We start from the raw sequence: 10889 nt of genomic DNA on the forward strand, positions 1-10889 counted from the left end.
CTCCTGAAAGCGTCGTTTCCTAGTGTGGCCCAGCATGTCCTCTCAAGAAAGCAGCAATTAACGTAAAATCTTCAGACTGTTTGACAACTGCTATTTCGCTTGTGTTGTTATTGGACTAATGCCTGTTCTTGTATTCAACTTTAAAAGAAGGACCCTTTACCTATAATTTAAAACGCCACTTGGTTCTGCCATCAGTTGATCGATTTTGCTTTTACGTTGCCAGCATCTGTCTTTGGGAAGGGGTGATGGTCTGTGAAGGCTCAGGCAGGCTGTGCTGGGCAAAAGCAGGTGGTAGGCCAGCCAATGTTGCCCTTGGACTTTTGAAGACTCTGTCTTCTCCAGTATGGGAAACTCCCAGTTCTCTGGGCAAACCCAGAAGGCAGTGTCTGAATTGCAGTGAAGATTTCTTTTATTTTGGGTTTTTATTATTAACAGTATACTTCAAATACAAGCAAAGTTTAAGCATTGCTACATCGTAGCTGGATTGAGTGGAACATTCGAGAAAACAGAAAGAAGAGATGAGCTCTGGCATTTGGCCTTTATCAGGGACTTTTCTTCTCATCAGGCTGCCCTCCATTTAGAGCAAGTAGACATTACTGGTTGTGTGCTGTGTATGTTTGGTTAGTGTGGTTGTATACAGGTATACACACTTGCTTGTGTAGCACACTTGTGCTTTGGAAGCCCAGGGTCCGTGCTAGCAACCTCTCCAGCTCCTATATTGTGAGCCTGTGTCTCTCACTGACTCAAGTAGGTTAGCCGAGGAGCTTCAGGGGCTCACCTGCCCTGCCCTGCCGGCTCTGGGGTTTCCAGGCAAGAACAGCCACGCCTGGGTATTTTACTTGTGTTCTGAGCATTGGAACTCAGGTCTTCACTGGCGCTCTACCTACCGAGCCACCTCCCTGCCCCAGACTGATATTTTTATTTGTAAGGAGGCAAGGTTAACGGAAAGAAAAGCAGCTCTTCCAGATTGGTTTTTAAATTGTTTTTGTTTTGTATATGTATGTGTATATGCATGCATGTTCTCATGTGCACATGCATGAGTGTTGGGGACTGGGGCTGATGTCAGATGTCCCCCTTTACCATTCTCTACTGTATATATACATTGAGGCAAGGTCACTTGCTAAACCCAGAGCTTATCAATTCAGCTGGTCAAGCTAGCCAACTTATGTCAGAGACCCTCTGCCTCCACTTTCTGTGATCTGGGATTACAGGTGGCCACTATACCTACCCTCTTTTTTGTGTATCCTGGACTTCTGAACTACAGTGGTCATGTTTATGGGGCAAGGGTTTTGTCAGCCAAGCCATCTCCCCAGCCCATGGTCATCATCACCACAACCATCACCATCACCACCACCACCACCACCATCATCATCATCATCAAAGTTTGCATACAAGTTAGTGGATTTCCTTATAGTATTTCCATATATTTTGTCCTAATTTGTCCCTTTCCTGTATGGACCTCTCCTGTATTCCTGTTCCCTTTCTTCTTTCCAACAATCGCTGCTTCAGCTTAATCTGCTGCCCACAAGCCCCATTCTGATCTTTCCTCAGGGCTTGCTTTTCTACAACTTTATATCCATCCACTGTCCCTTCAGCAAGTGAGCGAAACTGGTTTTGGAAGTAAATGACTTCTGGCTTTATGTTTTGCTTCTTATGGTTGGCAACTAACTTGAAAGCCAGGACAGGCCCCTCCCTGGAATGTCTAACTTGGGGACTGACCTTTCTTCCCTCCAGAAACAGCTGATGAAGAGTCCTTTCAACAGTCATTCAGCCCAATGCACAGTTTAAAATGTCCAAGTAACTTGTGCATACACACACACACAAACACACACACACACAAACACACACACTTCACTAATGGGAAGGCAGCTTTACAGCAAAGGCAATAGGATCTTTTCATTCCTTCTAGACTGTGGTCCAAGGTGAATACATTAACTGTAGAGCTTGGTATTTACTTAATGATTTTCAGAAGTCAAACCCATAGCTTTGATGAATGCTGCTTCCTAATGCCAATGATGTGAACCCTAGTAAATCATTAGGACAGTTTCCCATTGGTAGTATATTAGAGCCATACATTACAGGCTACTGTGGTTCAGGTGATATATTGCTCAGGTGTGAATGTGTGGGGGAGGGGGTGCACACCCAACTGCTTAAAGGCTGTGTTGTGCACATCGGGACTGACTTAGGCCTGTGTTCAGTCTGCCGAGGAGTCTGCTTGCAGCACTGGAAGTCTCAGAAAACGTTTCTCCTCCCCCAACACAAATACTCCCCAGATTTGTATGAATCCTTTGTCCCAAAGGACCTAAACTCTGCTCACGTGCAAATGCCTTGAAGACATATTAAATACAGGCCAAAAAAATGAGTTTCAGGGTCACATCCATGGATCTAAGCTCTTTCACTTCAAGGGCTATGCGGTCTTGAGCAAGTCAGTTATTTCAATTTTCAGTAAAGTTGAGGAGAGGTGTGTGTGTGTGTGTGTGTGTGTGTGTGTTAAAGAACAACTTGCTGAGGGGCTCACGAGGCAGAGGCAGATGGATTTCTGAGTTCAAGACCAGCCTAGCCTACAGAGTGAGTTCTAGGACAGCCAGGGCTATACAGAGAAACCATGTCTTGAAAAAAAGAAAGAAAGAAAGAAAGAAAGAAAGAAAGAAAGAAAGAAAGAAAGAAAGAAAGAAGACAAAACAAAAGAACAACGAACAACTTGCTGGAGTTGTTTTTTTTCTTCCATGATGTTCGTGCCAGGAATCAAACTCGGGTCTCTAGGCTTGGCCGCACACCGTTACCCACTGAGTCATCAACTTTGGAACTTTTCATACCGATTCCTTTTTGTCGAGCTTCTTGAGTGGCTGGATTTCTAGCACTAGGTTGATGCTGCAGACAATGCCCTTCCCCTTGGAAAGCATAGAGGAGAGCAGAACACTGAGAGGTAGGGAGCCCTTGCCCATCAGTGGCAGCATGTGAACAGGGCCCAGAGTGCTGTGTGCTGCAGCGAGGCCCGGCCCAAGAGAAACAGGGAGGATTGATTGTCTGCTTTTTTGACCCTATGATGCTGGCTGTTAGTGTTGGAGGAAAAAAAAAAAAAGATAGGTCAGAAAGACAGCCCTTTCAACAAATTTAGCTCAAATCATTTGGTTTCAACTATCCCAGATGGTTTCCACTATGCTTCAGTCCCAATAGAAGCTCCTTGGGATGATCTCTCAGTCAGCAAAACTCAGGCTGCCATTTTAGCCTGCTTTGCTCTAGCTAGATTCTACAGAACAAGTAGTTATTAAAAGAAAGAAAAATGGAAGGAAACAAAAGCAACATATTTATCACAATTCTGGAAGATGAGGAACCAAAGTGTCAACAGCCATCATCATCCTGTTAGTGGCACTTTCTCATTGCAGAAGGAAAGAAGGTGAGAGAGAGGACGAGGGAGCACATTCCCACAAGAGAAGAGCCAGGCTCAGGGAGCACGTCCTCACCAGAGACAACTCAGGCTCATGTTTTATAAGCCCACTTTTGTGGCAACTCACCTGCTCCCAAAGCAAGACTACTAATCCACTGAGGGAACAGAGTCACCATTTAAAGAACTCATTTCCAGACTCTGTTGCATTAGAAATTAAGATTCTAACACTTTGGGAGGTACATCCACACCAGGGCAGATACACAAATGTCTTTTGAAATTTACCCGACCTGGATTGTTTTCTCAATCTCCACATACTCTGTGTGAGCAACTTATGGGAGAAAAATCATAATTATTGTGCATATTCAAATAAGGATTTTTTTCTATAATTTCATCAGGTTGACATACTCTTTCATTTTTCTAGACTCTTCCCCAAGTTTTATCATGTATTTACATAATTACATTATTGCGTAAGGATAGCATTGAGTTAGACACGCTCAATAAATAAGCAATGTAATATATGTTATAAACTTCAAGGATCTATGGATCTAAAAGTGAAATTCTCACCTCACCCAAATCAGTTTTAGTTCTTTCAATTTTTTTCCAGAAATGATATTATCTAAAAATGTTATCTGTACTTTATTGTATTTGTTTATTGTATCTCACAGAGAACTTTTCATGTTGGTCTTGACCAAATATAACAGTCTGTCTTCTCTCTTAATGTGTTGCTAAATATTCTTATAATTGGCAGAATGGATGGGGGTTGAATCCAGCCCTAAGTGGTTTGTCTGTGGTATGTAAAACAGTGTATTCACAAAAGCCTTATGTCCAGGAAGCAGTGTTGATTGGCCCCTTTATTGACTGTTGAGTGTGGAGGTTTGAATGAGAAGTGCCCTGTGGGCTCAAATGTTTGCATGCTTGTTCCTCTGTTGGTTGAACTGCTTGGGAAGGATTAGGAAATGTGGCTTTGTTGGAAGAGGTGTGTCATCGAGGTGGGCTTTTTTTTTAAAGCATTTTTTATTGGATATTTTATTTATTTACATTTCTTTTTTTTTTTTTTTTTTTTGGTTTTTTTCGAGACAGGGTTTCTCTGTGTAGCCCTGGCTGTCCTGGAACTCTGTAGACCAGGCTAGCCTCGAACTCTTGAACCCAGAGATCCACCTGCCTCTGCCTCCCAAGTGCTGGGATTAAAGGCGTGCGCCACCACCGCCTGGCATTTATTTACATTTCAGATGTCATCCCCTTTCCCCATTTCCCCTCCCTAGGACCACCCTATTCCACCCCCTGCTCCTTTTTGCATTTATATCATTTTAATTACATGTTACAGTCTTGTTAATGAAATAAAAAAGGTGGAGAGCCTTTGAGGCTGCTTGGCAAGAATATGTCATGGGCCAAGGATAAGGAAGTAGGCCTCAGGCAGGAATCTGACATTAAGGGTGAGCTTTAAGGTTTCAAAAACCCAGGCCATTCCCAATTAGCTAGTTCTTTCTGTCTCTCTGTCTCTCTCTGTCTCTGTCCCCCCCCCCCCCCCCCACTCATGGAGCAGATATAAGATCTCAGCTACTGCTCCAGCACCATCCCTGCCTGCCTGGTGCCATGTTTCCCACCATAATGGTCATGGCCTCCACCTCTGGAACTATGACTCCAAATTAATTGCTTTCTCTTTTAAGTTTCCTTGGTCATGGTGTTTTGTCAGGGCAATAGAAAAGTAATCAAGTCCTGGAGTGGCTTGGTGGAAGGAAACTGATCCTACCCATTCAACGGACCAGGCAACCTAAGTCCCCAGATCCTCCTCCGTGTCATAAAGGACACAATTTCCTGTAAGTCTGAGGAAGCTAAGGACGGAATAGTTTCAACTTGGAACTGCACACATCTGGCCAGGACACAGGAAATAGTACAGATCTTGGTGGAACACACACCTTGTGTGGCTGGTCCACTCATCAGTTTGTTTACTCACAAAGCATCGACGTTACTCTAGTTGTGTACCTGCCTGTACACACCATGATTGTAGCAGTAAGTAGCATGTGTGCAATGCTTCCTATGTGTAACATTTGTGCCATGAACTTCATGTCTTCTTACTTAGTGTTCATAACCCTCCACAGTAAATGCTATGTTCCTAATTTTACTGATGAGGAGCCCAAAAACACAAGAGACAGAGTAACCTACTCAACAGCATCCACAAAACAAAGCTCCAAAGCCTCTCTGATCCTTAACCTGTGAAAATTATACCCCACTTATCACTCAGGGAACAGGTACTCAAAAGATTCTTTTTCCATGAAGCCAGATAGCTGATCAAATAACATTCCACCTTTCCTGCCGAACTGTGAAAACACTAAGATTATAACTATTTTCAAATGACTTCCGAAGGCCACCCTCTTCATTCAATGAACCCGACAGACATTAACTGGATGCTGTCTTCTGGACAGCGTGTAGGGGCTGAGGCCTCACAGACACAAGAGGCCAGAACTGGCTGCAGCCAATGCAGCCAGGATTCAAGGATTCGAGACTGGGAGCTGGGAGCGAAGCATTGCTCTTCCCACCTGGCATCAATTACCGACTTTCAGCAGACTCTCCCAGATGGGGCGGGCGCCCCGCGGGACATCCACGCATGAGGGGGGGGGGGGTGGGAGGTGGGGGAAGGGAGGAGAAGAATCTGGCAAAAGAGTTTGAAAAGTCTGTTAGACCCCACCGATCAGGTACAAAGTAACAAACTGCGTCGGGCGCTTTCTGTTAATTGTCCATTTGTTTCCAAGCACAGAGATGAGAGCCAGAAGACAGTAACCTTTGCCACATGACCTGTTTACAGGATCAAAGCTCCAGGGAGGCAGAAAGGGTATCCTAGATCAGGCCACAGCGTCTGTGTAGCTGATGGATTGTTTTGTATATTCAGAAGCTTGAACTGTACCACTGTGAAATGCCAGCTCCCTCGAACTTAGTCACAGCGGCTTCTGGGCTGCTGGAGCTGTTCAGGGACGCTGAGGCTGTTTACAGATTGAAGCTACTGGAGCTGGATCACGTCCCTCGTGTACGCTGCAGTCGTCTCCTGTTTCTTAGGGGGAAAGTGACACATTCTTGGTCCCACTAAGTTGTGGGTAATATGGAAATGATTAACATTTCCTGGTGATAAACTTTCTGAAGGGTTCTCTGTTAGCTAATGATGTCTAAAGAAACAATTTACAGTACAAAGATCTTACAAGAATATAAAGTTCCTTGAAATAGTTATGTGTGTAGAGTAAACAAAAAGTTAGGAAGCATTGGAACTGTGACCCTTATCATGTCCAAAGAGGGAGACAGGTGAGACAAGAGCACATATGAAGTGGCTTGGACTTCAGATATGCTTTTTTGAAACTGGGGTTGGTGGCACACGTCTGCAATCCTAACACAAGCAAAGCCAAAGCAGGAGAATTACAAGTTTGAGGCTAGCCTGAACTAAATAGTAAGAGTCCCTACATATGTACTATGGTAAGCCAAGCATAATGATGACACACACCTTTAATTCCAGCACTTGAGAGGCAGAGGCAGGTGGATCTCTGTGAGCTCAAGTCCAACCTGGTCACATATTTGAATTTCAGACCAGCCAGGGTTACAGAATGAGACTCCTTTTGAAAAAAAAAGTATTATTAATTATTAATTTAAAAATCCAAATATATTGTGTGATTTAAAAAAATAATGAGTCTACATTATGCTACTTCAACAACTAAAATATTTTTCCTAAAAATATCGTATGTGGCACATAAACATTCTTGGCTTCAGTTATCTCAAAATATCTCATTAATATATCTCATTAATTCTTTAAAAGAACCCATACAGTGCTGTCTTGAAAAGAAAAATTTAAATGACAAGATAGTGTGAGGTTAGAATCTCCATTAATGCCGAGGTTGTTTGCACTAGGAATAAACAGATAATACTTTGCAAACAGCTTGTGATCGCCAAGTGCTGGAGCAGCCCTCGTCTCATGGCCTTCCTGGTGACTATTCTTTTTTGTCTTCTACCGGTTCTGCAGATGTTAAGTGACTCACCTTCACCAGTGATGTGAGCACACATTTGCTGTGTTGGAACCTGAGGTGCAGAGAAGGTAAAGGGACTTCTTCCCTCTAATTTTTGTGGATATTGACCAAGCAGTTAATGAATGTTGAAGACCTAAGATGCAAGAATTGCATTAATTACTCACCAGCAGGACATCCCTTGTGAGTGTCTGCTTATAGGCCATGTCTTGGGTTTGTCTTCCTGAAGACTGGAGTCCTGCCTATTGAGGCCTGCTGTGGGCGAAGGTTTTCAAACACCCATTTCTGTCTATGTGAGACTTTCTCACTGGATTGATGTGTTCTGTTCCCCTTGATGACCAGAGTGTGTCAGCTGGGCTAATATGTAAATAACTTTCCAGTAGGACTCCTGCTGGCATCCTGTATATAGACTAGGAAAACCAGAGGTGGCCATAGTGATGTCAAAGTGGTGGCTCTTGAAATACATACAACCTGTCCCTGGAGTAACCCCAAGAGATTTTGGCTTGTGTGGGGCATAGTGTTCTCACCTTAAGGAGGACCTGTCATATGCCTAACGAGGCCTCCTTGTCTTCACAGTAGCGATGCTGTGTTGGTCAGCTTTCTGATGGCAAAATACTGGATAAAATCAAAAAGAGGATTTACTTTTATCATGATCTCAAAGTTTTCAGTCCTTGCTTGGTTGACCCTCTTGATTTTGGTCTGTGGAAAGGCAGAGAGAGCATCAAGCCTGAAGCATGTGATAGAACACTATCTCCCTCATGTGAGCCATGACACAGAGAGGGACAGGGCTTGACATTGCCTTCAATGGTATGCTCCACAATGACAATTGTTCCACTGGTCTTACCTAATGTTTCTGTCACTGCCAAATCACCACTGATGGGTGACCGAGCCTCCCAAATGAGACTTTGGGAACATTCCAAATCCAAATTCTAGCACCTAAGAAACTGAAGAGAAGAGGCCGCTGGTGTGTATGGATTACAGAATACATTACTCCTGTGGGAAAGACATGCTGAGGTCTCTTTGCTGACCAGCAGAATTTCCTGGCTTTCGGCCTGAAACTAAGTGTGTTGAACTATAATCTTGAGTGCCTATATATTTAGTTGGGTTTGTAAAACTACTTGGAGCCTTTTCTTGAGAAATGTGCCTTCGCAGGGCTGACTTTTTAGGGAACTGGGTATAGTTCATTCTGTTTCAAATAGAAACCATAGACCTTTCTCCTTCCTGGCTGTAGGGAATTCTTTTTAGAATCTTTCTGGAAGACTTTTTTAGATTGTCATTTTTCTTCCTTCTCTCAGAATCTTTTGAAGAAATCTTAAAGTTTCTTTGGTCAGTAAGTTCCTTAACATGACTAGAAGAGCCATTGGCTTTGAACATCATTGCCTTCTGGCTAACTGAAAAATGCTGAAATGAGAAAATGTTTAGGAATTATCAATGGTTAGGAATGGTAGACAGTGGGGACTGGAAATGCACTTTAATATGTCAAAAAGTCATGTTATTATACTTTTTAATATGAATAATCAAACCCCTATATGTATGTGTACAGAGCTTGGATGTTTGCACAGGACTTAACATAAATCATCACTCCTTTCAGCCTCATAGTGGAGAAGCAGGCAATGATGTGGTAAGATCCACAGGAGGAGGAAGAGGCCGCAATATGTAACATTGGCCTTTTCTCATGGTGTAAATGTTCCCACCATGGCCAATGATCTAAGAGCTACCAATAATCTTAAAGCTCTGAATTTCTGGACATTTAATCATATGCTTAGGAGAGCTGATGTGAGCAGATTGTTGCTCCTCTGTGGAAGCAGGACATGGAAACTCAAGCGATCTTGAAAGTGAATGTGTAGAAGTTGGTACCAGGAGTGGGGTATTGCTGTGATAGGCTTGACCATAGTTTTGTTTGGAGGAATGCGAATTTTGGGACTTTGGATTTGGAAAGCAGTGGAATGCTTTAAGTGGGGCTTAATGGGCCATTATAGTAAGAATATTGAAGACATGGTGCTGAGGGTGATTTCAACAATGGGGACCTGGCTCAAGAGGTTTCAGAGGAGAAGAATATTAGTATATGGCCTAGAGACAGTTTTGTGGTATTTTGGTGAAGAGTGTGGTTGATTTTTGTCCTTCTCTGAAGAGTCTGCCCTAAGCTAAGTCTAAGGTAAAGAGAATCAGATTAATTGCACGAACAAAGGAAGTCTCAGAAAAGTTCAGCATAGACTCGGTTCTGTAGTTCACTCTTATGAAGAACATTTTGATGAAGCACAGTACAGCAAGCTTAGAAACAAGAAATACAAAATGTATGGTTCAAGTAATAAAGGCCACCAGGAAGTGAGATGAAGTTGAATCCTGTGTTCAAGGAGATAAAGGGAGCAGTGATCTCAGAGCAAGGTCCCACCCAGCTAAGCTTATTGTTTGCATTTGCAGTTGAACAAGGAATAATTATGTCATGTTAGGTATTATTATTATCTGGTTACTGTGTTCATTTGGACTTTTAATCTGGAGTGAGCTACAATACAGAAATGGTGAGTACACTTGTGTTCCAGATCTTGAGGCTGGAAAACACAGGCTTTTGATTCAGATCTTGAGGAATAGTGACCATGAAAAGCTTAGGCCAGGGCAAGGTGATACACAACCTTTAATCCCAGGAGACAAAGGCAAGCACATCTCTGAGTTCAAGGCCAGCATGGAACAGACCAAGTTCTAGGTGAAGAAAAGTCTGGGTGTGGTGGTACATGCCTTTAATCCCAGCATTCAGGAGAGAAAGCCTTCATATCTCTGAGTTTCAGGTCAATCTACAGAGCAAGTTCCAGGACAGCCAAGCTTAGGCAGTGAAGGAGTTGGAAAACAGAAAGCTGGTAAGAGAACAAGAGCACCATGTTCCAGCCCCAGCAAGCAGCAGAACTTGGCAACTGTGGCCATGTGGCTCTGGCTTTTGAGTCAAGAATTGATGCTGGTTAGCTGGAACAATTGATGCTGGTTAGCAGGAGCTGAGGAATTAGTGGTGGTTAAGAAGAGACCAGCATCACTGAGGTGAAATCTTCTGGGAAGATTTTTCTGAGAGCACAGAGAAGCTGTGTTCCAAAGCTGTACCTTGGGCTGCAGCTGGACTTGGTAATGTGTAACAATCACCCAGGTGATACTGGTTTTGAAGACATGAAGGGGTTGTGCAGAGCAGCTGAGGCTTGGCACTGTGAGAGGCCATGGAAGGCCATTGATGAAGGTGCAGCTTCAATTGCAGTTAACGGCCCAGCACTGAAGGGATCATGCAAAGAAGTTAAGACTTGACACACATCACATACCACATTCATACACATGGACACACATAAGTTTCACACATACATACTCATGCACATGTACACACATACACACGTCACACATACACACCCCACATATATATACATACACACACATCACACATATATACAATAAATAAACAGGAACGAAACAAAACAAAACATGAGCCAGCTAAAACATAACATGAGAATGATGCCTGTACCCAATAT

The sequence above is a fragment of the Grammomys surdaster genome, unplaced genomic scaffold (assembly GCF_004785775.1).
Source record: "Grammomys surdaster isolate TR1022 unplaced genomic scaffold, NIH_TR_1.0 127, whole genome shotgun sequence".
Lineage (NCBI taxonomy): Eukaryota > Metazoa > Chordata > Mammalia > Rodentia > Muridae > Grammomys > Grammomys surdaster.